The sequence below is a fragment of the Carettochelys insculpta genome, chromosome 5 (assembly GCF_033958435.1).
Source record: "Carettochelys insculpta isolate YL-2023 chromosome 5, ASM3395843v1, whole genome shotgun sequence".
Taxonomy (NCBI): Eukaryota; Metazoa; Chordata; order Testudines; family Carettochelyidae; genus Carettochelys; species Carettochelys insculpta.
Window position 1 is genome coordinate 101,973,362 of NC_134141.1, and position 27,523 is coordinate 102,000,884.

The 27,523-nt window shown below is 44.6% G+C and overlaps 1 protein-coding gene across 1 annotated transcript in view; it reads left to right on the plus strand.

Annotated features, from left to right (window-relative positions):
• Positions 1-27,523, plus strand: part of PLCXD3 (phosphatidylinositol specific phospholipase C X domain containing 3) — a 158,584-nt gene that overhangs the window by 37,245 nt on the left and 93,816 nt on the right. The gene's annotated exons all lie outside the window — the stretch shown is intronic.

The window sequence follows — 27,523 nt, forward strand, 5'->3', positions numbered from 1 at the left end:
CCCAAGAGTTTGCCCCGTGGAGGCGGCACAACTCAACGCTAGGCTCTTAGTACTCTCACCTAATGGCCAGGCTTTATAGCCAAAATGGCTGAGGTTCTTTAATTGTGTTGGCTGCTTTACAGTAACCCAGAGAAACAAGTCAGGCTTATGCACAAACGGTTACCAAAAATTTATTAAACTAGATTCTAATCATGTGGTTAAAAAATTGCTGGTGCCTACTTATTTAAATGTATAGATGTTACACACACAAACAAGTTACAAAACTGAAGCCACGATCCCAAAGAAAGAAAACAAAGTATAGAGCTCTATTTCAAAATATGTGTACACTAAAGATAGGAGATCAGGTGTGGGTGCTTCTTACCCTCCTTGCATCTCTCGATTCCAGCGGTGCCAAGCCAGGATCGGTCACTTAATTCCGCGGAAAGACGAATAAGGGACAAGGCTTAGGGACCCTTTTAGCTGCAGAAGCCTTGGGAGGCTGTCACTTATCTGACCAGCAGATAGTGAAAAGCACTCAAAAATCATGGTGCTGTAGGTCCCATACTTATACCTCTGTACTCCTTTATTTTCTTTCTCCTTTCTTATGCCAAATTGGGGCTGGTCTGTCTGGGTGATGCCAGCTCTTGCAAGAGTAGTTTACACTTGCAAGGGAGAGAAACAATAAGTTTCAACTACTGGACATTCCTTTTGTTAGGGTAAATATTTTCCCACCTAGGATGTTAGTGTGTGTGCATCACGTTATTTAGTAGGGGCTAAGAGCCCTGGCTGTCACAGCTTCTCTGTCTGCTGTGAGCCTAATCGTTGTATATGTTCCCAGAGGCACATTGTAGCAGCACACCTGTGCTTCTCACAGCTTCAAAGGCTGTGCTGGAATTTATGTTAAGTGCCCTGTTGTTTTGGCTCCCTTGTTTTCCCAGCAATGGTGGTCTGAGAGGGGGGCTGCCTGTCTGGCTACAGGATCACCTCTTTTGCGTTTGCTCACCAGTGACAATAGAGAAGGACACTTTACTGTCACTCTATTGAAGGTTGAGTATAGTAGACGTATTACAATTGTTTTTTGGCCTCACTGATGACCCTGGAGGCTCTGAAATGTTCTTTCTCTTGCTTTGCCCTTAAAGGTAACTGTTATGCGGCAAGGGGCGGGGGGGCAAATGAGCCACTGGGCCAGGTGTGTGGGGGGCAGCTCCACACCCCTAGAAGGAGTGAAGCCTGGGACAGAGAGGATAGGCTAGGGCAGCCAGCCCTCAGGACTGTGGCAGTAGGTCCCTCTAACCCAGTCCTCAAAGGTGCACAAAGAGTGCAGTGCATCGCTCTGATAGTGATTTAAAGGACCTGGGACTCCAGCCACCACTGCTCCTGCAGTGGCTGGGAGCTCTGGACCTTTGAATAACAACTGTCCCTTTGTTGTTCCCCCACCTGACCTGACTGCAGTGTTGTGATGGATGAAGCTGGAGTGAATGCAATTTGCACAAGCTCCAGATTGTAATGAGTTTATTTTCTGTATGACCAATGCTGGACGAGAGGGGCAATATGAAAGGAGGGTTTGACTGCTAGAAAGCTGTGGCTCCTCTAGCATTTACTCAGCCTGAATGAGCCTATTCAAAACTAGTTGTCATTGTCTCTTTTTTTTTCTCCCTTCTTCATTATTCTCTATTCCCTTTTTACACCAACACAGATTTCATTCTCCATTGTGCCATCAAGTGGTGTGTAGGCCGTTAGGCAGTGATGTGTGCTTCTCTGATGTATAGCCTCATTTGGGATCTTTTATTTAAAAAAAAATGCGCAAGTGATATCTGCTCAGGAAATTTTGTGACAGTGGTTTCTTTGCTAATTAATAAAAAAGAAATATTTACAAGAATCTGTTTGTAAATTAAGTATCTCTGAAATCCAGAAACATGTAAGAAGCACATTAATATGTAACAGATATTTTTACCATTTTAAAGGAAATATTTCTACACTATCATACAATATTTTTCTCTGAGGAAATATACCTAATGTAGCAATATAACAAACTCCTTATATTCTTCTTTGAGTTGTGTCCCCATGGATGCTTTACTGTTGTCTCAAATGTGCGTGGACTTTCAGGCCCTTGGTGGAAAATGTGTTTTTCCATACAACCTCATGCTGCACATCAGTTCCTTCTGTACTGACCTACCCTCAGTTCTTCCTCTACTGCCTTGGCCTAAGATGGAGCTCTAGTATGTTCACCTTGTGCGGACCTCAGCATGTTTGAAAGATATTTTTTGTTTGTTAGTGTAGAATTAGTTAGAGAGTAGTAAGAGGTTTGTTTTTTTTCCCTTCCTCCTTTTCAGGAGGCTGTCCCAGTCAGTGAGCCACTCTGAGTGTATCTGCTGTTTGTGAGCGTCTCCTTTCTATGCAAAGAGTAACTCTTTTGCCCACCTCTCAAATCTAGAGCACAGAAGAACTGAGTGACCAAACGGAGGGCTTTGATGATCGAGCACTTACTTTGACCTTTTTCAGAATTAGATCAGTACACACCACATACACCACACATCTGTCTCTGGACAGATGTGGCACCCATTCAACCTTGGCCAATGGCTCACCTGAGAGCAGGATGACCAGAAATGTTTGGCAGAAGAGCATGGGAGGGCCTGGAACAGCCCCACTCTGCGTAGACTCCACTCCCAACTGTGGCCCCAGTCCTTGACTCAGTCCTGTGCTCCACACCCAACTCTGGCCTCAGATCTACTCCTAGCCTTAACCCCTTGGCACTGCTCTGTTCCTAACCCCAGCCCTCCTTTATTCCTGTCCACATCCTTCCAATCTGAGGAGCGCTGGTCCAGCTCCCAATCCCAGTGTGGGCAGTGCACAGACAGAAGTTGGAGAGGCACAACTCTGAGAAGTTTGGGGACCAATACCTTATGCAGAGTATTTTTCCACCCTTGCCTCTGGAGAGGACCTTCCACTCATTCCTCCAATATTCTATTGGAGCTGGGTTTTGATCTAAATTACTAGGTCCTTATCAAAATGACATCTGACTTCCCCCCCCGCCCCCGATCAACTTGAATGTGTGATCATGGAAATAAGCACAGATGATAAGCCTAGTATAGATGGCACCATTCTAGAAAAGTGTGTATCTTGGTCATCATGGTCTTTCATGGATGGCACTGGGGCCTGGTGGAGCTATTCATCCCCAAAATACTTCAGTATCATCATCAAACCCACTGCTTTCACTCTGAAATATACAGTGAAGTGTTGTAGCACTTTAAAGAATAACACAATAATGTATTAAGTGATGAGCTTTCACAAGACAGACTCACATCTACCTCTCTGTGACTGTTCACTGAAATCTGATATCTGTATTTGTTTAACTAAATGCTTGCCTAACTCCATTACTGTAATATCTTTCTGGACACCTCCCCAGTTTTTAAAAATGGAGGAAAAATTGTAATTGAAATTATTTTCTTTCTTGTTGTGGTTTCTGCTGTTAGGAATAAGGGAATTTCAAAGTTGCCGCGGTCCTTTCGAAAAGGAGCCCCATCTGGATGAGCTGTGTGGCAGCGAGCCGTGTCAATTTCAAAGTACCGTGGCTGCCGGCATTTTAATGAGGTGCTGAATATGTATTTCAGCGCTTCATTAGTAAACTTCGAAATGGCCATAGTGTAGACGTAGCCAATGAATAGAGCCTATGTCAAAATAGAACCATTGGACATACTAATTTAGAAATAGATGCTATTCTGTGTCTTAACAGCACTTATTTCAAAACAGGCGCTGTTCTTCAGAGAATGAGGTTTATCCGTTTTGAAACTGAATTTATTTCCAATTTATTTATTACCAATCAAATCAATTTCAAAACAGCAGTTGCATGGTGTAGATGGTAGGATAGTTATTTTAAAATAACAGCTTTGCTATGTAGACCTACCCTAAGTCTCTCCTTTTTCTTCTGAGACAATGTTGGCACTCCCCTATGGTTATGAAGCCTTGCAGCCCAGCTGCACTGAGGCCTAAGACCAATGCTGACCCCCGCCCCAATCTCCCTCCCGTGGATGTCTCCTGTAAGTTATGCATGCATTCTTCAGAGCTCTACAGGGACTTTGTGGATTACTTGCTTTAATGGTCATGGACTTTGTAAAGCTACTTCTAAACCACAATTTACTCATAGACAAAGCATGTGAAATATATAGATCTTTGAAGAGTAACAACCCCCTGCGTGCAAGATACTCCATTTTGCTCTCCCTTTCTTCATGCCCTTTGAGTCTTAGTGTTCTTCAGGGGGTCCAAAATCCTTCTGCACCCTGCTCCTCTTGCCCGACCATCTCCAAACAATAGATTCAAACACATTGGCCGTATCTACACTAGCCAAAAACTTCGAAATAGCCATGCAAATGGCCATTTCGAAGTTTAATAACGAAGCGCTGAAATACATATTCAGCGCCTCATTAGCATGCGGGCAGCTGTGGCACTTTGAAATTGATGCGGCTCACCGCCGTGCGGCTCGTCCAGACGGGGTTCCTTTTCGAAAGGACCCCGCCTGCTTCGAAGTCCCCTTATTCCCATCTGCCCGTAGGAATATGGGGACTTCGAAGCAGGCGGGGTCCTTTCGAAAAGGAGCTCCGTCTGGGTGAGCCGCACGGCAGCGAGCCACATCAATTTCGAAGTGCTGCGGCTGCCTGCATGCTAATGAGGCGCTGAATATGTATTTCAGCGCTTCATTAGTAAACTTCGAAATGGCCATTTGGATGGCCATTTCGAAGTTCTTGGCTAGTGTAGACATAGCCATTGTCTCTTTCTGTCCTTCCCTTGTTTTTTTTTTTCCATTTCCTTATCCTCTCTGGGTTGTGGCTGACAGCCTCTTCCTATGTTTGTTACAGTTGTTTTGAGTGATTAACAAATGGCTTCATTGTCTTTCTAGGGCAAGATTAGTCAATTATTGATGACCGTTACCTACCCTTCCATTCAAGGACAGACACCAAATACCATACTCCCTCCTTTTAACATGAGAGATTGTCAATCTATAGTGAAATACATCAGTTAGGGTATAACCAGTGTTCATAGAATCAAGCTAGAATTCTTAAGTTCATAAATTTCATAATCTGTTTCCAGGTTCTGTGAAACATCTGCCTTTTGGCCTGTATAAGCTTCCTTCTGTTTTTCTGATGGAATGGAAGAACTTCTGGGAGGTTCACGCTGTGGAAGTAAACTTGATTTCCATAGGGACAATCCCCTGGAGAAGTTTGAGCATCTAATTAGGAGCCAGCAGATAGCAGACAGCAGAAGTCGTGGGTTGATATTTTTTGTTCCCCTTTTGAGATCACTGAAAAGTACATGGACTTGTTCCACAACTGTCCACAGCATGATAGTTTTGTCAGTTTTACCACTTTGAAAATCTCTTAAATGCTTGTGAAATAAAGCATTCATTCTGCAAATATGAATAGGCCCTTATTTGCCTGGGAATGCTTCCCATAGCAAATAGGCAAATAAAGTACTCAAGCTGTGGAATACAGGTACAGAATACTTCTTATTTTGAAACCATTTATACAATAGACCTGAGTGTAGCTGTGTTCTATAGTACTTACTTCACATTCAGGTTGATGCTTCTTATTCATCCTGGCTTCCCTTTAATCGTTCTGTAAGATAACCTTGTATGCCTGCATAGAGTATTCTCCACTGGATGGAGCATAATATGGCTTTTAAATATTGATGAAAAAAGGTTAATTTTTAATTTTCCATTAATTTAAGCTTGCTAATTAGAATTCTGTGTGCTTTTATCTCAAAAAAACTTCTGACAGCATGTGACTTAATGCGCCTGCACACTGAGATAAATATAATGCCATGGAATCTTATTTTGCCAGGGGCCAACATGCAATATTTGTTACAAGAAAAGGTCTTTGTGCAGTTCTAGGTATAATTACACTTCTTTTTCAACTGTCTTCTCTTTTCACATTTTGATTTTTACTTATCCCTTGACGATCTTTCCATAATGCTGCTGCCACTGTTCCAAACTGAGCAGGAGGTTTGCAGTATCTGTTTCCTGTGAACTTGTCTGTCTTGACATCACTCTATTGATCTTGTGACTGAGAGATAGCTGTGTAGTCTGTATTCTGTCAAAACAAAAAAGCAGTCATGTAACACTTTAAAGACTAACAGAATAATTTATTAGGTGATGAGCTTTCGTGGGAGAGACCCACTCCTTTGGATATGAAGAAGTGGGTCTGTCTCACTCAAACTCATTACCTTATATATTATTCTGTTAGTCTTTAAAGTGCTACATGACTGCTTTCTTGTTTCTATTGATCTTGTATTTCTTACATTTAGTACTAGAAGATTTACCCAGCATTGCTCAGCTCCGTAACTCAATTAATTTTTGTATTTTGGAAAATAAAATGAAAATGTACATGCTTCATTGAAATCATTGCTCTGGGGTGGGGTTGGAGATAAGGCATTCAGTATGCCGGTTGCCTCAGGGAGAGAGGACTACCGCAGTTCTCTCTCACTACAGCAGCTTGGGGCCAGGTGAGAAGTGCCTCTCCAGAGCTGCTGTAGCTCCAGCTGGCAGAGCCAGGGGAGAAATATATATTCCCCTGCTGGGCAGGTCTAGGTTGGTATGGCTCCTGCGCTCCCCAGCCAGAGTGAGGAATGCAGCAACTGCACTTTCCCTTTGCTTCCTGACAAAGGGAAACAGCCAGCAACGTTTGTGTATGAATTGGAGGAGGGGAGAGCTTCAGTCTTCCCACCTTCCCTAAAGGGTGCCTGGTGGGCCGGAGGCTCAGGGCTGGGGCAGTCCCCAATGTGGTTGGGGTTGGGGGAGGGAACATCCCAGCCAGCGCCTTTCACTTGCCTGGTGATTCTGTCTCTTTCTGTTCAGTTTTATGAAAAACAGTCCCATTCCAGGCACATCCTATTTTCCTGACACAACCAAACCCTTATTTTGCCTTAAGTTATACGAGGAGCTCTATGCTGAATTTGGTGGTTCTAGCTCTTATAGTTTAGGAGGCATTCTTGAACAAGCAGACAGACACACAAACTCTCTCAAATAATTAGTAGCCGAAGTCACTGGAACAATATTATCTTGTTGTTGTACTTGCTTTCAATACAAGCTGATCAGTACTTTTAGCAATTTCCAGTTCTACTTCTGGTGGCTGTCACACTTGTATGTTCATTCTTGTTGTTTTTGTTATGATGAAGGCAACAGAAGTCAGTGTGTTTTTAAACTGAGTTTCAGCTATCTGAAATTCACACATTCAAGACTATATGTCTGTAGGAACGTGTTCATATATGAGCACTAATCTATATCTACACCAGGGAGTTTTGTAGACAAAACTGGGGTTTTACAGACAAAACTCAGAGTATCTTAACACAAAATGCATTTTGTTGACCAAAACTGTCGACAAAAAAGCTGTGTAGATGCTCCGGGGGGGGGGGGGGGGGGCCTTTTGTCAACAGAGCCAATCAAAAGACTGATCTGCTTTTATGTGAAGACATGATTGGTCCATGGAAGTTTTGTCGGAATCTCTCTTCCAACAGTAACTTATGTAGACAGATGCTTCTAGTGTAGATGTAGCCTAAGGGACCAGTTCTGCCTTCAGGTGCAACTTCTGTTGACAAAACTGGATACCATTGTTCCTTTTGACGTCAGCAAGAGCTGTGCCTGTGTATCAAATGGCAGACCTGGACCCCAAACCTGACTGTCATTTACATTCAGCACTTTAGTCCATTCTGGTAGCGTATCTCTTATACACCTTATGGACCTTATGCGTGTTGAAAAGTAATTTAGAAACAAGTCGACAATATGTTTTACACCCAGTTTAAGGCCTGCTTATTCTCAAGATGGAAGAAAGGGGCTTGGTTAAGATAAAAATCAGACCTCAAGAATTTCAGATCATGTGGAAATCCATTATAAAGTGGCGGCACAGTGTGTGATCAACTTCTGCCTGCCTGCCTGAGCTGTTGTGGGGCCAGAGTTAGCACATTCCATGTCCAAATTACGTTGCCTCTGGAGTGGGCATTGTTAGACCCTGATTGTGATGATTCACTGAAATAGCTGTTTTATTATTGGTTATTGCACTGGGGATAGTTCAGCTTTGTGTGCTTGACATATTAATATGCTGTTATTTCAGGAGTTTTTATTTATAACTATACCAGTGCCCAAGGAGAGAAATCGACTGTTACTTTCTTGTCCTGTCTCCTTTTTTTCCTGTGACTCTGGTGGAATTTGTATGGTTCTGTTGCTTGTCAGACACAGCCAGCCAGAACGCTTTGGAATTCACATTTAATTTGTTCATAGCACAGCATGCAGTAGGGTTGATGGCGGCAAGTTAATATGTGTGCCTTAATGAGAAAACTGTTTGCCTCCCAGGTTTTGAGATTTGTGCTAGTTTTATTTGTCAATCTGACCAAGGCAAGAACCACAAGAAATCACAGCCCTCCACTGAAATATTTTATTTACTTTGTAAATGCTTTCGCCTGAAGACAATTCAGTGGAGTAATTAAATAGTAGCTTTTCCCATTTTGGAACATGACTTTTTTTCCATAATCTCTGCAGTTAACAATATGTCCCTGTCAGAGTTATGTCTCATAAGTGTTGCTTGATTTAAAATGTCCCTGTATTTTTAGATCTGCATTTCCCTCTGTCTTACAAATAAAACTCATACCCTTCTTTTCGTTGATGCTTGCATTTGGGGGTTTTATGCAGGAAAATGCAGTAGTCCTGTAATAAGAAATGTGAATTTCCATGCTCCCTAGAGGTATCTGGAATAAAACAAAGAACATTTGGCTTCACTTGATTTTCAAAATCCAGTGGCTATGCTTCCGTTGCAGACCATGATTAAAATTGGTGTGATTGACTAAATTTACGACTCCAGGTTTTTAATAGTGGCAAATTCTTTCCCTGCATTTTTTTAATATATCCTTGGGAAACTTGTCTTTTCTTTAACACAAATTTAGATGCATTACAGTGCATATTAACCTGGAACTGTGTGTCATCCCAAAAGGCAGTGAAGGCTGTCAGTCAGTGCATTCAGTGAACATTACAGAATGTCTTTAAATGCCACCACTGGTCATAGTCAGACCTGACTTTCTACACTTTTGGAGTGTGGGGAGGAAGGACACTGTCAGAACACTTAACTCCAAGCCCTGATTTGCATGGAAAGAGGCGCGCTGAGGTGGGACAAAGAGGGCAAGTACCCTAGGGCCGGCAATTCAAAAGGGTCCAGGGCTCCGAGGAGCAGTGGTGTTCAAAGCCCTGGGCCCTGTGAATCGCTGCTTGAGTTTTGTGTGTCATTCTCTGGCCAGCACTGAGGGCTGCTGGGGTGGTGACCATGGTGCTGGGCTGGCTGCCTCTGGCCCTGCCACTTTCAGGAGCGCAGGGGCTCCCACATCCCAGGGCCCAGTGAGCTGTTGGCTCCCTTGCATGGAAAGTAGGGCCACTTTTTGTAAAGGGGTGAATTTTTAAAACCTGTTTAATTAAACAAGTACAACTTTGTGTGTAGAGACTCCTCTGTTAATTTAAACCTGGCCTGTGTCAGTTCAGCTTGCATTGCATGCTCAGGCTATACGACTATGAACTAAAGTTTAAACCAGAGTCAAATGTCCACAGAGGTTTGCACCAATTTAAATAAATCTGTTGAATCACATTTTAAATGTAGTCAGTACAACAGCTGCAAGCAGCGGCGTGTTTAGCTTTTTAGTGGTTAAAGGAAGAGGTCAGCCTGCGATGGAATTGAACATCTTTTGTCGTGCTCAAGCTTTAGTCTCTCAAACTCTCTTAACAAACAGCTGTTTTAGTCTGCCTCTGATTGATCATACACTTTAAAGGCTGGTGTTATGAAGTCCTGAGAGCTATGTGCATACACTGAGACCAGGCTCACTGATGGGGGGGCGGGAGAGGGGGAAGGAGAGAGGGCAGTTGTGCCAAGGTGCAGAAATTTAAAGGGGCCTGGAGCAACCAGCTGCTGCTGCTACTATGACAGCAGCAGCAGTCAGAACCCTGGGTCTTTGAATTGCCACTAGAGTGCTGGGGCAGGGAGTGGGGTGCACTGAGATCTTGGTGGCGCTAAGAACTGACTGCCCAAGGCCCCACCCCTTCCACCTGAGTGCCCCTTCCAGGGGCACGGAGCCACCCCCACACACTGCTTGCCCCAGGGCCTGGGGTGGCTGTCAGCCCTGCTGAAACAATGCTGCAGAAAGCAATGAGTGTTAGAACTATTCCTTCACCCGCCACCAAACCAGTGTGTTTAGGGATTCGGCCTGATATCTTTGCACAGCAGTGGGACATGTCTCAAAGAAAACATGTGTTTCCCCATCAGTCTGGTTATTGTTTCTGATGGAGAATTAGTCACCTTAAAGACTTTGCCCTGAATCGGGAGGAAAAGTCAAAAATTGGCAAATCTTAAAATAGGAAAATTTCTGAAAAAACTTTGCTTTAGGAGAATGGAAGCAGAATATTTTGGCTTGCTTATGGCTGCCTGGCTGCATGGGCCACTTCCTCCAAGGGCTTGCCTGATCCCTGCGGAGTTGGGGTGGGGGCACTCTGAAAAGCCGCCTCCTCATGTTGCCCAATTTTTTTCCAAGGGACTATCTGCTTGGGGAGTCAGGTAGTCGTTAAAGAGAAGGTGCTAAATTGCTCTTCCTATCCACAGAAGACAGGCCAAGAAATAATGGGTTTAAATTACAGCAAGGGAGATTTAGGTTTGGCATTAGGAAAAAAAGTAATTGCCAGGGTAGTTAAGCAGTGGAACAAATTGTGAAGGGAGGTTTTGAAATCTGTCATTGGACACCTTTAAGAAGAAGTTAGACAAACACCTGTGAAGGATGTTTTAGATAATATTTAGACCTGATTCCATGCAGGGGACTGAACTAGATGACCAATTGAAGTTCCTTCCCGTCCAACATTTCTTTGAGTCAGCTACTGGGGAAGCCCAGGTTGTCTGGTTGCCTGAAAACAATTGAAAGTTTTGACAGAATCGACACATTTATGGAAAACTCTTCAGTTCTACCAAATTAGCATTTTTCTGAAGACGTTTCCATTGGAAACTTTTCAACCAGCTCTACTCAGGATGTCCTAGATTTAAGGAGTCTGCTCCCTTTCTCCCCATTTACTAGGAGGTAAGGGGTAGGGATAGGGAGTGAATGTTTGGAATGCACCAGTAAACATCTTTGTTAGGATCCAGGAAGAGCAGATTTGTGTGCAGCCCTTTAATGAAAGGCTTTGCAATCTGGATATAAATAAACTTCTATTTGACAATACTCTGCCACCGAGAATTATTTTTTACAAGACAATAAGCCAGCCTTGTAGTTAATTCCGCCTACAGAAGACACAAGTCACAACTGATCTTTCTTGAGTTTCTTAGAACTGAAGACTAAATGTTTGTGTGCAGCACCCTGCCTAGGGGGAGAAGGAGAACTCCATTCAAGTATGGTCTTGGATATTGGAGTATATATATAGAGAGAAATAATCTTTATATATTGGCACACACTGGTTTCTAATAAAAACTATTCTTTCCCGCTTGTTTTATTAAAACAACAACAGAAAGCCAGTCCACTGACAGAGTGTCATCACAACAAAAGCCTTACAAAAATTGAAAAGGAAAAATTTGTCACTTATGTAAAGGAAAAGTGTGGCTCAGGCAGGAGCGTTGGAAGGAACTGAACAGTGCTGGCCTTGGGCTCCAAACAAGAATCATCTTGCAGATGCAGGACAAAATGGCATAGAGGGCTGTTGACTATGTTTAGCTGCTGGTGAGGTAGCAAGTTGAAAGTGGCTCTGGCAACACAGGAGCGAGGTGGCTGAGAGGCCATGTCCCTTGCTTGCCATTGTATGCAGAACTCTAGCCTCAGCATTTCTCCTGATGTTTTTCGGGAGATGATAGAGAAATTGGCTCTCCCTCTGGACATAGCCCTAAATATTAGAACAGTCTGAGATTAATTTGTATGTACATTACCTGGCAGATGGGAGGATAACAAACAATAGCAGACTGCCAGGTGGTATTTCATAACCCAGCATGGTCCTGGCAGCTGGATTTGCCTCCTGTTGATAAAGAGTTAATGGGAACATCTTAATGAAGAGACTTCTCTACAGTCAGGAGACAGTAGAGGTGTAAGAAGTTTGCATTTTTATTAACCTACAGCTGTTCAAGAAAGAGAAATAGGTGGCCCAGTGCAAAGACAAGTGGAGACAATGGGAGTCTTTTCATTAACTGCAGTGAGGTTTGACTCAGATACATGCAGATTTGCCTTTAAAATATATTCACCACTGAATTCAAAAGCCATGGAGAGAGGGCTCCGAAATGGGTGCTTCTGTAATCACACCAATAAGACTGTTTGTGGTCTGTAGTTCATTGACAATATTGCAGTCTGACCACGTTAATCACATCATTTCCTGACTCACCTTTTCTAATTGCTGAGATTGTTAGTTACCTGTATTACACTAGCACCTAGCTGTCCTACTGTGCTAGACACTGCATGAGTACTTAGCAAATGATACTCCCCCTTCTAAAGAGTTCACCGTTTAAATCGATAAGGCAGACAAAGGGTTGGAGAAAAGAATTTCATTATAATTTATTCATTCTGTTCGATATATGGGGAGCTGAAGTTCAGAGAGACTCAGTGGCTTGACCAAGATCACACGAGATGTTGGCAACAGAGATGGGAATCTAGATCTCCTAGGTCTTGATCCAGCACCTTAACTACAAGCTTGCCCCCTCTCTCTCATATAGGGGAAAAATAGGGCAAGATTCTGTACATCAGGATTTTGTTCTTCTCCCAAGGAAGCAGTGTGGCCACAGAATGAAACCAACCATTCCAAATACCTCTGCAGAAACACCTCACCCGTTTGCTACTAGGGTTCCATACTCCTAGCCAAACATCTCCTGACACATGTTGCCCGCGTGATTATGACCCGCAGGACATAATTTCAATTCCCAGAATGAGACCGACCGGTTGAATTGAAGCGTTGATTGTTAGTGCACAATTAACACTAAAAAGGACACATACAAAATGCTGCAGGATGCGGTTTGTTTTTTAAACTGTTCACAGGCTCCCGTATCGGGGCAGAGAGGGCAGTTGCTCTGGGGCCTGGTGATTCAAAAAGGCCTGGGGCTCATGTGCGCTGCTGTTGTCATCACAGGAGAGGCAGTGGCTGGAGCCCTGTGCCATTTAAATGGCCATTGGAGCACTGTGAGGTGCACTGAAGATGGCGCTGAGGGCAGCCTAGGGTGCAGGGGAGGTGCTGGCTGCCCCCAACTTCACCCCTTTGGCCCAATGCCCTGTCCCTTCTGGGAGTTTGGAGCTGGAGCTCCCAGTCTTCCTCAGGAGCTCAGCAAGTCTATCAGCCTTCCTACTGCTCAGGCAAGAGTTGCTACCCTCTTCTCTGAAATATAGCCAGCTGTGAGCTGGAGTGTGGCAGATGTTTGCCATTCTACTGCTGTTGTGCCCAGGAGATGAGAGCAGGCAGTGAGTTGTGATTATATAGCATTATGGACACTTGAAAATGACTGTTTTATTTTTCACAAGCTTTAGGAACTGCATGGAGCTTGTACCTTTTAAATCTTTATCCCAGACCTGAATTCCTCCTGTGCTGCTGATACAAGGGGCAGTCTAGTTCCTCCACTGATTAATCTTCCTCTAAGCTGTGGTATTCCTTCACAGGTGATACCAGCATGTACAGTGTCCTCAGTCACAATCTTCTGTAAGATCATCCTTGGATTTCTATGCTTTCTCTTTCTTTGTTCATGCCCCCAAAATGATGATGGTTTAGATGTCTCCTGCCTTCCATCAGGCATGTTTGTCTGAACTTCCTGAGCCGCCTTTGATATTTGCTCAGTCATTTCCCTTACTCCTGCATTTGTTGTTTTTCCATGAAATGTGTGATGTCTTCCTCTCAGCCATCTGTGAGAGGCAGCTTCACTCTTTTCTTTTAGACACTACAACCTCTTCTCTATACAGTAGCATTCTCACTACAGTCATATGACATAATCTGAACTTTTAATTTGGTGTGGAGCCCACTGTTTTACCAGATGCTGTTCATCCTTGCAAAAGTTTTTCCCAATCTTGTATGAATATCCTTTATTGCCGTCACCTTCCCACCTTGTCATGTGTGTAGATTAAATAGCTGAAATTTTCTACTATTTTGATTTCTTTTTCATCCACATAAACTTTTACATCTGTTGTCTACTTTCCTACCTTTCTAATGTTGGATTTCCCTACACTTAACTTTCAGTCCAATTTTTCCTTTTTTTCCCTCTTTGTCAGATGTAAGGAGAATTTATTCCATTCCATGCCTTACTTAGTAAAGCAATGCCATCAGCAAAGTCAAGATCACGTATCTCACCTCCATTAAACCTTTTCCACCATCAAGAATGCCTTTGTTGTTCACATCATCTACTGGTTTATTGATAATGCAAAGAGAACTGAGACAATGCACTCCCTTGTCTAACACAACCCACAGACTCTAACCACTTATCCAGGCTTGTGTCTGATCCTCCATCATATAAACTCTTTTATGTTAATATGTTGTCTGGTATCCCATAGCTCCTGACGATATTCCATAGAGTGTCTCTGCAGACAGTACTGAACACTTTCTAAAAGTCAAAAGTTAATTGGGATTATTTTTTTACCAAGCAGTAGCTTTTTGATGATCTTCCAAGCAGTGAATGGGTTGACAAAGTGATCTCCCTGGATAGAACCCAGACTGTTCTTCTTGTAATAGTTCATCAGCTGCTGCCTTCATCCTATTCAGCCTAATAGTGTCCAGAACTTTGCTCAGGATTGATAATGCATAAGGCCATACTTTTTGCCAATGCCACGAGGATAGTTTTTCCAACCTTGTGGCCCTTGAACATTGTTTTTCAGTTAGCTATTTAATCAGAATTTTGCCCCTCCCCTCCCCGCCTTTTAGCTGAATATTGTCAGCCCCAGCAGCTTTGCCATATTTGGGTCCTTTGATAACACTTTAATTTCATCAGGTGTTGTCTGTGCCTCTTCTATTCCTACATTAGTGTTAGCCTGTGTAGGGAGGCGGAGTGGCCTGGGTCCCCACTGGAGAGCGAAGAGGCACTATGCATACCTCAGTGGGCAGAGCCAAACCGCTTCACCAGAATAATTGGGGTGGCACCAGAAGTATAAACGGAAGGCTCCAAAGCTCAGTTGGGCCAGAGCCTGTGGAGAAGGATGGCCCTGCTCTACTGCAGCACCCAGGAGGGGAACTGGTGCCTGGCCAGCCCTTAGCCTCAGAGGAAAGGGGCCCCGATGAGGTGTCAGGATTACCTTTGGCTGTGTACCCCAATGATCCTGAGCACCAGTGGGAGTCAGAGGTACAAAAGCCTGGGGAGGCAAGAAGGAGCCCAGGGGCAGCTGACGACTGGCTAGCTGCAGAGCTATAGATGTCTCGGTCGGTGTGTTGCGGCAGGATCCCAGCCACAGATAGGGCCCTTGGCTGAGACATGCTGGAGTAGGGTGGGCCTGCATCCCCCTGACATCTCTGCCCCAAGGTGGCTGACTCCTCAGCCTTTGCCAGGAGGCTCCCAGAAAAACCGCTTGCTGATACCATAGACTGTCTGCCGGATGCAGACTACAGTGGTGTGAGGGCTTCTGTCAAGGCCTCAAACTATTACTATGAGTTGCCTCTGCTGGAAGGGCCTAGAACTATAGATTGTGTACACCTTGGCCCCAGCATGGTGACCCCTGGCTGATGGCAAACTGCCCTGAGAAAATGCAGCCTCCCTTCCCATGAGAGAGCAAGGGGGCAGTACAGGATTTCTCTCAGAGCTGTGCATGATGATCAGTTATGGACAGTTCAACATGGAGTGAAAACGTTCTGTACATCTTCTGTCTTTTGTCCTTCAAGTGTTTTCAACATCTACCCATGCGACAGCTGTTCTGTACAGCTCCTTGATGTCGTCCTTCTATCTTGTCTGCATCTCTTCATTTCTCTGTCTTTTTCACAGTATCTTTCATCAGCCCCATAGAACTCTGTCAGGTTTTTGCACTATTCCTCTTTTTCCTTCAAAACTTTCAAGCGTGCCAAGTTGCTGTCCATGTTCCGGACAAACTCTGTGCATTTTTCTTCCAAATCCTTTGGAGGCCCTCTCCTTCCTCTGAAGTCCTGCTAACGGTTGTTTTTCAGTTTGACTGTCTTCCAGACATGCATCAGATTCACCCTCAGCAACACTGGAAAAGTTGCTAAGTGTGGGCTGAGTAGCATTTCTTTATCCCTGAGCTTCTCTATTGCTATAACACTTTTTGTCCATTTTTTGTATCTTTGAGTTCATTGTAATGGGCCTGTGAGCGGTTCGCACCTGGGACCGGGTGGGCTAGTGGCTAGGCCCCCTGTCCAGGGCCTGTTGGGTGGGTCTTTAGCCCACCCAAGGGTATATGGGTTAAGTTTGGGGCATGGCCCCAAGAATCTAGTTCCCCCTTTGACGGGAGAGGGGTTCCTGGGGAGGGCTCCCCACTCCCCTCAGTGCTTGGGGGAGGGTCTTGGGCTGTGCCCTCTGACAGCTGACCGGGTAGCAGCTCTGGCTTGGGGCCTGCTGCCTCCGAGCCTGTGCCTGCTGCTTGGCTGGTCAGCCCCAAACTGGGCTGGCTTCCTTCCCTTTAGACCCCTCAAGGCTTGACACTGGCCCCAGGTGAGCCAAGGTGGGGCTGATTGGGCCAACAGGCCTTCTTTAACCCCTGCCTTGCCTGGCCTCCCTCTTACACTCTTACAGGGCCCACTCTACAAGATAAGGATCAGAGCCAGCATCTGCTTTTCTGCTGACTGACTCTGCCCCTACCCCCATGAAGAGAAGAGACCCATCTCTTCAATATACGCACATGGCAGATCTGCTGACAGTCACATTGTCCAGTAATCTTGTGTCTTCCAACATAAGAGAATTCACAAGATGAGACTCCCTCCTATCTTCACAATGCTTTTACCACAGATTCAAGAGCTGTTTACCACTACTGCTTTGGTTGCCTTCCACTGATGTCCCATGATTCCTTCCCAGCCAGGAGAGTTGTTGCAAATTTGTGCATTGAAGTCATCTATTATCAAACTGATGTCATAGTTAACTACATCATCCAATAATTGCCGCTCCTGTAAATGGAATATGTTTTTTTTTTAACTCTTGTCTGCTGCATTTTTGTATATATTTGGATGATTATATTGTTTGCATGTCTTGTTTGTGCCCAGTTACTGTTGCTCATTTGCTCCCAAATCAACACTGTCTTAGCTGTGATGTTACCCAATGTAATTCTCACACTTCTTTCTAATGTTCCTGCTCTTGAATATAAGACTGTAGCACCATCAGACCCCATCTTGCAACTCCCTGGTAATCTTCTCTCGTTTGCACCAATTATGTTCAAATGCTGTTTTATTTGCTTTCTCAAGTAACCTGTGCCCGTGTTCTCATACTGTACAAAGTACTGCATTCCATTTGCCTATGCTGGTTGAGATTTGATCATTCTCTGTCTCAAGCTCTGTCTGCACCCTCTGTCCTCAAGTTTTGTTTTAACGAAGATGTTCTTTGTGTTTTACTAGAGTGGGTTGCAGAACTTACCTGAGTGTATCTGGGCTTGGGACAAGCACTGTTGCTAACAGTGGCAAAATTAAGGCATGTAGGTCATGTAGGCTGCACATAAATCCAGGATACTGGGGAAGGGGTAAATAACACTTTAATGCATTTAAGGACAGAGGCAAAGTTGAGGGGAATCTGAGGAGAATTCTTTCTGGAGAGGAAAGGGTTGAAGGCAATCTGAGTTATAATGATAGAGAAAGAAATTGTGGAAATAGAACCTGAGGTCAAACTAATGGCAACATCCTGAAATAAACAGAACCTGAGTAGGTCAATCAGTGGAACACTGTTGTTACTCGCTGTTTGTTGTAAGGAAAGTGCCACAGAAATGGTTCCCCCAGCCTCATGAGGATCTAGAAGTAGAGTGGTCAATAGCCTGATACAGTAAGGTCTCAGAGTATGCATAGTCCTCGCGTAACCCAGATTTCGCGTAAGTGGGGATCCGGCTTTTTCCCCAGCGGAGCACATGTTCTGCGGCTGGGGAGCCAGCAGAAAAGTAAGTGGGTGGGGGGGCAGTTGGGGAGGAGTAGGCGTGGTGGTGGGTTGGGGCCATGGGAGGTAGGTCAGGCTAACCCTGGGGTAGGTTAGGGGGGCGGGGGGCGGGGTGAGGGGTGGAGTTGAGCCAGAGCTGTGTGTGGGGTAGTGAGCTGGGCTGTGGGGGATTTGAACTGGAGCCAGAGTTTGGCGTGGGGCTGGGAGTTGAGTCGGAGCTGTGGCGGGGGGGGGGGGGGCATTAAACCTGGGTGTGAGGATGGAACCGGGGCCATGCATGGGGTGGGTGAGCCAGCAGGGGGCTTGAACTGGGGCTGGGGAGGTTGAGCCAGAGTCGTGCCAGAGGTGTGGTGAACTAGAAGCAGAATTGGAGGGTGAGTAGGAGCTATGCATGTGTGGCGAGCTAAGCTGGGGGCTGAGGCGGGGCTGTGTGGAGCTGGGGGAGGTTGAGCCAGGGCCGGGGAGGGCAGGAACAAGTTAAGTGCAACTAGAAATAACGCATTTCCAGGGTTCACTGCAGGCATCCAGTGTCAGCTGTGTAAGAGCGGGGTCCCGTACTCTGCGTTTGCGTACTCTAAGACCTTACTGTGTTTTTAATTACCTTATAAGAGCGTATTATCACATGAAAAAAAAACCTGTATTAAAAGAACATTAAGGCTGCAAAGAAAGCACTGAGAAATTTGAAAATTCTGTGCTGACCTCCTGCTGGAGGCATCATGTCCTGTAAAGGAGTAGTGGAAACCTAGAATGGCAGCATGAGATGCAGTCTCTCTCCGACTGGCTTTAAGGGCAGCCATTCTGAGTCCAGTACGCCCATATAAGAGGAGCTGCAGTGCAGGTCAGAGGACAATTGCTGCCTGGAGCTGGAGGAGTACGGCTGTGGTTCCTGGCTGGCTGAAGAAGCTACAGGATGATGGAGAGAGCAGTCGCTAGCAGGGGATGGGGGGAGCAGAGAAGTTGCTCTTGGCTGGCTGCTGGACTTTGGCAGATGTAAGCCCTAAGGTAAGGGCAAAGAAGGTGCAAGGGCTGCAGGGAACTGGCTCAAGGAAATGTAGTATCATTGCAAACAGTCAAAGGGACGTAGTGGGTGGCTTCTATTTGTAGAGTTTCCAGGTTGGGACCTGAAGTAGTGGGCAGGCTTAGGTCCTCCCAACCAGATGCTGGGGAAATAGCTTATACCCTGGACCTTGACCAGGCTCCAGAAAGCGGATTGACCTCTAAGGGGGATCAGTGACACTGGACTGTGCTGGATTTGTATACCCTGCTCCCCCCAGTGGGAAAATGAACTGTTTAGTGGCCTATATGGAGAGTTGGTAACAGACAGGACAGGAGGAGCAAAGAGTATATAGAAAGGAAGTCCTTGGGGCACAGTCCCATATTAGCCCTGGGAGACTATTAAATCGCTTGTGAGCTAGCCCAGGGAGGACTGCAGAGACATTCCATCCAAGAGGCAGAGGGACAGGCCACTGCTTGACTTTTTAATCCAGAAGAGGATTGATTTGTATTTTGCACCAACCATGTATAACTTGGCAAGAGCTGGCATTTAAAACCACCCACAAACTGAGGAAGTGATTGCAGGCACATGCACTCAGCCCCAGGGTACTCACAAAAGATTGTCTGTGAACATTTAACTTGCCCCCTTGTGCGTTACAATACAGACTTTCACTGCATGATCACATATTAGACCCCTACCATATTCGGCACGCAAAAAGGACAGTGTTGGAAAAAATAAGGCAGCTCTTCAGTATTCCTTTTTATCTTCCATTCAACATATGGCCATGTGCCATACAAGCGGTTTTCAGGTATCTAAAAGGATGTCATAAGGAGGAGGGAGAAAACTTGTTCTTCTTGGCCTCTGAGGATAGAGCAAGAGGCAATGGACTTAAACTGCAGCAAGGGAGGTTTAGGTTGGACATTAGGAAAAAGTTCCTAACTGTCAGGGTGGTAAACACTGGAACAAATTGGCAAGGGAGGTTGTGGAATCTCCATCTCTGGAGATATTTAAGAACAGGTTAGATAGATGTCCATCAGGGATGGTTTAGACAGTACTTGGTCCTGCCATTGGGGCAGGGGGCTGGAGTCGATGGCCTCTCAAGGCCCCTTCCAGTCCTAGTATTCTATGAGTCTATGAAACCCTACACTGAATAAGAAATTAATGTCCTAAGGCTTTTCTATGGTGCACAGCAATATGGTACCTGAGCTTTACTTGTCATGCATCATCCACATATTTGCACTCTTCTCCTTTTCCCCTCATGTCAAACATGAACTGCTGCCTTCACTTTCAGACCCTTCAGAGTTTAGCCTTGTTCTTTTTCTCATCTCTCGTGTTCTATGGAACCAGCAATCTCCAATTACTTTCCATTACAACATTTGCCTTTCTGGTTTATTCAAATTTTCCTCTACATACCATAGCCCTTTTTCATATCCTGCTCTTTATTTGTGCGAGAGGAGCACCTTCAAATCAGCAAAGCGACAACATGCCCTTTCTTCAAACTTGCTGGTGCCATGTAGCAGCTTTGCACAACACAACATTTAAGCAGCTGATGAGCACCCTTTTTGCTGTTACAGTCTTCATAATCGTCCTACCTTTCTCTTGGGGTTCCCTCATCTGTTTGTTATTTTCATTTGTTGTCTTTCATTTTATATCATTTTGGCCGTGTCTACACGTGCACGCTACTTCGAAGTAGCGACGTCAACTTCGAAATAGCGCCTGTCACGGCTACACGTGTTGGGCGCTATTTCGAAGTTGAAATCGACGTTAGGTGGCGAGACGTCGATGTCACTAACCCCATGAGGGGATGGGAATAGCGCCCTACTTCGAAGTTGAACGTCGAAGTAGGGCACGTGTAGACGATCTGCGTCCCGCACCATCGAAATAGCGGGGTCTGCCGTGGCGGCCATCAGCTGAGGGGTTGAGACGCTCTCTCTCCAGCCCCTGCGGGGCTCGATGGTCATCGTGTGCAGCAGCCCTTAGCCCAGGGCTTCTGGCTGCTGCTGCTGCAGCTGGGGATCCATGCTGCATGCACAGGGTCTGCAACCAGTTGTCGGCTCTGTGGATCTTGTGTTGTTTAGTGCAACTGTGTCTGGGAGGGGCCCTTTAAGGGAGCAGCTTGCTGTTGAGTCCGCCCTGTGACCCTGTCTGTAGCTGTTCCTGGCACCCTTATTTCGATGTGTGCTACTTGGGCGTGGAGACGTTCCCTCGCAGCGTCTATTGCGATGTGGTGCTGCCCAACGTCGAAGTTGAACGTCGACATTGCCAGCCCTGGAGGACGTGTAGACGTTATTCATCGAAATAGACTATGTCGATGTTGCTACATCGAAATAAGCTATTTCGATGTAGCGTGCATGTGTAGACGTAGCTTTTCTGTCTTTCATTTTATATTTGGATTGCAAGATCTTAGAAAAAAAATCATGACGCTGCATCTTAAAGCAGCAAGCACACGGAAACCACCACATTCAGCATTTTCAGACGATTAGGATATGTTTTGTACAAATTATACCTTAGAATCATAGAATCCTGGGGCTTGAAGGGTGTGTCCATGCTGCAAAACTGTTGTTTCAAAATAATTTTGAAATAGCAGATGGCTTATTTCAAATTCTGTAAACCTCATTCTACAAGGAACAGCACCTATTCTGAAATAGATACTTTTGGAATAGGGGCTGTGTAGACAGGGAATAGGGACTATTTTGAAATAAGCTAGTCTGGAATAGCTTATTCCTAAACAACACTGCTGTGTAGACGAAACACTGGTTGCAAGTGCCTATCTTTTACATGCTTCCAGGGGCTCTAATCTGAAATAGGCCCTATTGTGTGTGGACACACTATTTAGGAATAAATTTTGCTTATTTTTGGGCTCCCCTGAAGCATAGATATGTTATTTTGGAATAGTAACTCTGGAATAAACTATTCTGGAATAACTCTGTAGTGTGGACATACCTGAAGAGACCTCAGGAGGTCATTGAGTCCCTTGTGAGTTATCGTTTTGAGAGTCTTGATCTGTTGAACATTAACATCTCAGCTCTTGGTTTATGAATAGCTGCGAGAAGCAGCGGGGGTGTCTCTGTGTTTTTGTAAATGCAGTACCTGCCAACAATTTGTAGCTTGCTAACACAATCACAATGTGAGAGGGAGTCCAGGTTGGTGGGAGAGAGGGTCCAATGATCCCACAGTCCAGATTACACCCCTGGAATCTTGTCAGTCACAAGTATGGGCAGGTCTGTACAGTGCTTAGTATCCTGCCCATTTGATTATGACTTTCTGGCACTATTGCAATAGAAAAAGTAGCAAACCTTAGCAAATGCGTTTATCATTTGTGTTATGACAACAACTCACTGAGGATTTTTACTAAGGCACACAGAAATTTAGGACGATATTTTCCTAAAGTCTCCACTAATTTGGGGTATCCAGTTAGAGATTTCCTTGGCTTCCATTTTCAGTTTGTCTCATTTTACTGCTGTTCTGGGGTTTTGTTTTTGTTTTAAATGCAGCACTGGACGGACATTACTTAATTGTGTCAATGCTCTTGAGAGAGGTAAATTTTTGATACTTTTTTTCCCCGTGTATAGATATGGAAATTGAGAACAAAGGCAAAGAGACCTGGTCAATGCCGCACAGTAAATTCTTGGCAGGGTTAGGATTAGGACACAGTATTTGCTTACTCCCAACTACATACCCCTTCTTCTTGACTGTATAATCTTATTTCCAGACCTACTTAGCATTCTCAGTACCTTCTGGACTTCATATACAATTGAGTGTTCAGCTTTTCTGAAATTCATGCTGCAGGTGACTCAAGCTGAACACTCCCAAAAATTAGAAATGCAGAAATAGTGGCCACCTATGAAAATTTTGATTTAAGTGACTAGAAGCCACAATATGTGGCCAGAGTACAAGAATGACTCCTGACATTTTTGGTTCAATTCCTAGCTCATCAATATATTTTCCTTTCTGACTTTGGGCAAGTCACTGAACCTCTTTCCTCAGTTCCCCATCAGTGAAATGGTGATAATTCTCAGCTTCCCCATAGGTGTGTCATTTGGATCTATTCATTAAAGTTTGAGGCACTTTTATACTTCAATGATCTGTTGATATGCACTTCTATCACCACTAAGGAGACAGAGTATCCAGTATATTGCAGATCTTGAAGGCAGCATGTTTCTAACTGAGGGCCATTACACAGCTTACAATCAGCAAAGACTTCCTAATCATTATATTTAGCTTTAGTACTAAGGGCTGAAAGCCACCCACACTGAGAACCATGAAATCTTATCTATCTAAATATCATTTTGTAGTTGCAGGAGCAAGTCATAAGAACATTTGTTTCCTTTGGCTCATTTTCAAACAGGGAGACATTGCTTTATCAAAATGCCTTTATTAGTACTTCAATTCAGCAAGCAGAGATTGCTAAGTAAGAGTCACTTTCTAGCCAAAATGTCAGTCAAAACTACATGAGCCATAGAGTACTGTACAAGTTAACATTTTAACAGCCCTATTGCAGTAATTATTCTGAGCATTATTCTTTATGATGCATTGAAAGGGGAGGACATTATATTGAGGATTTTAGGTTCTAATTTTCTCCCTCCAGTATGGTATTCTGCAGTTGTCTCCTACCCAAGGGAGGAGCTACCTTTATCTGAGCTGCCACAGTAGAAAGCAGGGAAGATTCAGAGCAACGTTTGCTTGTGTGGACAGCTGATGGGGCTGATCTGGTGAATTGCTGGGACAGGTGATTTGATAGGAGGCAAAAGTTCACATGCTCGTAAAGCTGCTCTATGGTGGGTGTAGATGCTCACTTTTCCTCCTTTTCCTTCACTGAGGGGCAGAATTTGCCCCTGCCATCTCTAGCGGCTCCCTTGGTAGTAGAACCAGTGCTATTTTGTTACATATGGGGAGTCAGGCTTCCAGGGCACCACAATAGGTACACCCTGCCTCAATGTAGTGCAATTTGCCAGAAAAATCCATGACAGCAAAATGTCAATGGTAGTGTGTATCTGAGGAGCTGGAGGGGAACAGGTGGGAATGAATTTCTGGAGGGGCAGAAACATGTTGTCTGCTTATGCATGGGTCCTCTTATTCCCCCTTTCTGTTCTCAAGTGTGCGTACAGAGATTAAAGACTATTATAGTCACTGCAGTAGCTGCGGTACGTAGAGGTGGGAGGGACTTTTGAAGGGTTCTTCTTTCCTACTTGCCAGTGTAACTGCTGAGGGCCAGAAGATGTATCCTATGTACTTAAATTACAGCCAGCCATTTGGAGTCTTGGAAACTGAAAAGGGCTTCAGGAAGTTCACATGAGGCAGATTTGGGGTTTTAAAGGTCTATGGGGCCTTCTTACCTTGTTATCCTCATGGTGAAAGTGAAAGAATAAAGCCCTAAGGGTAGAAGTGCATGTCACCCATTAATTTCTTACTATGAACATGCTTATTAAATAAGCCGAAATGGAGTTGCATGACTGTCTCAGTCTAATTTTTCTGAAGTGCATCATTCACTACCCTGTGTGTGTGTGAGATAAGGTAACAAAAAATGATCAATACAGGTGCCTTGGGATTTGGCTCAACCTCATTTATTCTACATGCAGAGCCCCAGCAAGGTTATTACAGTGTATTACTATATCAGAGCGGCTCTGAGAGATCCTTCTGTGAGACAAAGTTTCAGTGGATATTTTAATAAAGAAGCTCTCTCTCTGGTGGGGACAGAGTGAACTAGTGCAAGTAAGAGAAGAACCAGCTTGAATCTTCAGTTTTAGGTGTGGAGTTTTTTCTGAGAGACAGAGAGAGAACTCAACTGTCAGTACTTGAAATATACCAGGGACAGCACTGTATATTCATCTTAGCTACGTCTACAAGTGTATGCTACATTGAAATACCTTATGTATTTACTTTGTAGCGAAATCAAAATAAGCTATTTCGATGAATAGTGTCTACACGTCCTCCAGGGCTGGTGCCGTCGACGTTCAACTTCGACGTTGGGCAGCACCACATCAAAGTAGGCGCTGCAGGGGAGCGTCTACACACCAAAGCGGCCCACATCGAAATAAGAGTGCCAGGAACAGCTGCAGAAAGGGTCACCGGGCGGACTAGCACTTCCTGGGCAACAGCAAGCCACTCCCTTAAAGGGCCCCTCCCAGACACACACTAAACAGCACAAGATCCACAGAGCCGACAACTGGTTGCAGACCCTGTGCATGCAGCATGGATCCCCAGCTGCAGCAGCAGCAGCAGCAGCCAGAAGCCCTGGGCTAAGGGCTGCTGCACACGGTGACCATAGAGCCCCGCAGGGGCTGGAGAGAGCATTTCTCAACCCCTCAGCTGATGGCTGCCATGGCAGACCCCACTATTTCGATGTTGCAGGACGCGGATCGGCTACACGTGCCCTACTTCAATGTTCAACGTCGAAGTAGGGCGCTATTCCCATCTCCTGTTGGGGAAAGCAACTTCGACGTCTCGCCGCCTTACATCGATTTCAACTTTGAAATAGCGCTTGCCACGTGTAGACGTGGCGGGCACTATTTCAAAGTTGGTGTGGCTACTTCGAAGTAGCCAGCACATGTAGACGCAGTTCATATGATTAAAAAGAGAGCTTGTAAAATTCAGCAGTTTCTCTGCATAGGGTTTCATGCACCTCCAAAGTTTCACTTTTGGCTTGCATTCAGATGACTGCAAAATATTAAAGGGAAACAACGCAGTCATAGCCATTGAGTTACACCTGTTAGTGTTTTTTTTGTTGTTGTTGTTTTTTCTGACAAAACAATGCAAATCTGTGTCCTGCAATGTTCTCATTTGGACACAAAATTACCTGAAAGAGTCTCTCAATGGACATGGTTTGAGTTATGTTGAGGTTACAGCATAATATGAAACCAGTTGAGTTTTGCTTAACATTTTTTAACTTACTGGGGAATATTTCCAAGAGTTGCAGTGATAACATACATATAAACATCTCAATATGTGTAAGCTTACCTGACCCAATGTTTAAAAATGGATACAAGCCTCATAATTCCCGTCCACCTTGGAACTTTGCCAAAGCTTTAGTTTAGCTGAAATTCTTACTTTCATGGGAACTGACTACAGTAGTTCTAAGCTGGGAGGCAGTTTCACTAATGGGTAATGCATTAGGCTGGACCCAAGACTAAGGTTTACTCCCACCTCTTCCACTTGTTTGCCAAGTGACTTTTGGCAGATCACTTCACCTTTCTGTGGCTCAGTTTTTTCTTTTTGTAAAGTACTTTGAGAGCTATGCATGAAGAGTTGTAGAAGAGTTGGCTAGTAGTGATGCTGAAAGTCATGGAATAAGTCAGGACATGCATGCTCTCACAAGGGACTTTATAGTATGCTTTTAAAATATAAAATCTATTTATGTTGATTTTTATTCACAAAAATGACCATTTTTCTGCCTTCTTCAGCTGTCATTTTGCCAAAAACTTTCTGGTCTGCATATTGTGACCTACTTCAGTCAAAAGAGCAATCTTGTGCTTGAGTGGTTTTCCTTTAGTTGCTTCTGTGATGCTGGCTTCTGTTTTTATGAGAATCCTGCTGAGATTCTGCAGCCTACCCTCTGAACTTCTGCACTGAGATCAATCGGGATGCTAAGAGGCAGCGCTTTAGTAACTGGGAGTTTAGGTGACAAGCTAAAGTTCTCTGAACCCTGGGTAGGCTGGGACTGCAGGAAAGGAAACTGCTGTTGATAGAATATGGGAAACCTAAGAGGATGAGGTAACTACCATCCCCAGCTTTAGAGACCCCTACTCCTTTTACGCAGCAGAAAAGCTGCACAGCTGTAACATACAAACACTGATTAATTTTCACACTGTGATGTATTTTTGTTACTAGTTCCGTTAAACTGAAGACAGCTAGAAGTCCTGTGGCATCTTATAGATGAACAGACATTTTGGAGTGTAAGCTTTGATGGGCAAAGACCCATTTCATCAGATGCATCTTGTGATGTGATCTGACGAAGCAGGTCTTTGCCCATGAAAGCTTATGCTCCAAAATATCTGTTAGTCTGTAAGGTGCCACAGGGCTTCTTGTTATTTTTGGAGATACAGACTAACATGGGTACCCCTCTGGTATTAAACTGAAGGTTATTCAATGATTTCATAATCCATTAAAATTTCTGTGTAATTGTCAGTTCAGCCTGGAATGATGCATTGCCGCATACACTGCAAGAGGGCCTTGTTGCAGGATTTTGCTCTAGGAGGCTGTGTTGTGCTTTGGAGCCATTCTGGCAGGGGTGATATCTGAACGTTTTAAAAAGACAAGTGAAAATAAGTCTGTGGTAAGGCAGTTCTTGTCTTGAGAACCAGCTCACCTGTAATCTTTTGTTAATACAGTAGACCCCCAAGTCACATGGGGGTTGCGTTCCTTGCAACCCCCGCATAACTCAAATTTTGCGCAGGTTGCAGGGGTGGGAAACTAATCAGCATATGGCAGCTTGGTTCCCATCCTGGGTCCTGCAAGTGGGGCAGGGAGGTGGGAGGACTGGGAACCAAGTTGCAGTGTGGTTCCTGATCCCTGTCACTCTGGGAGCCAG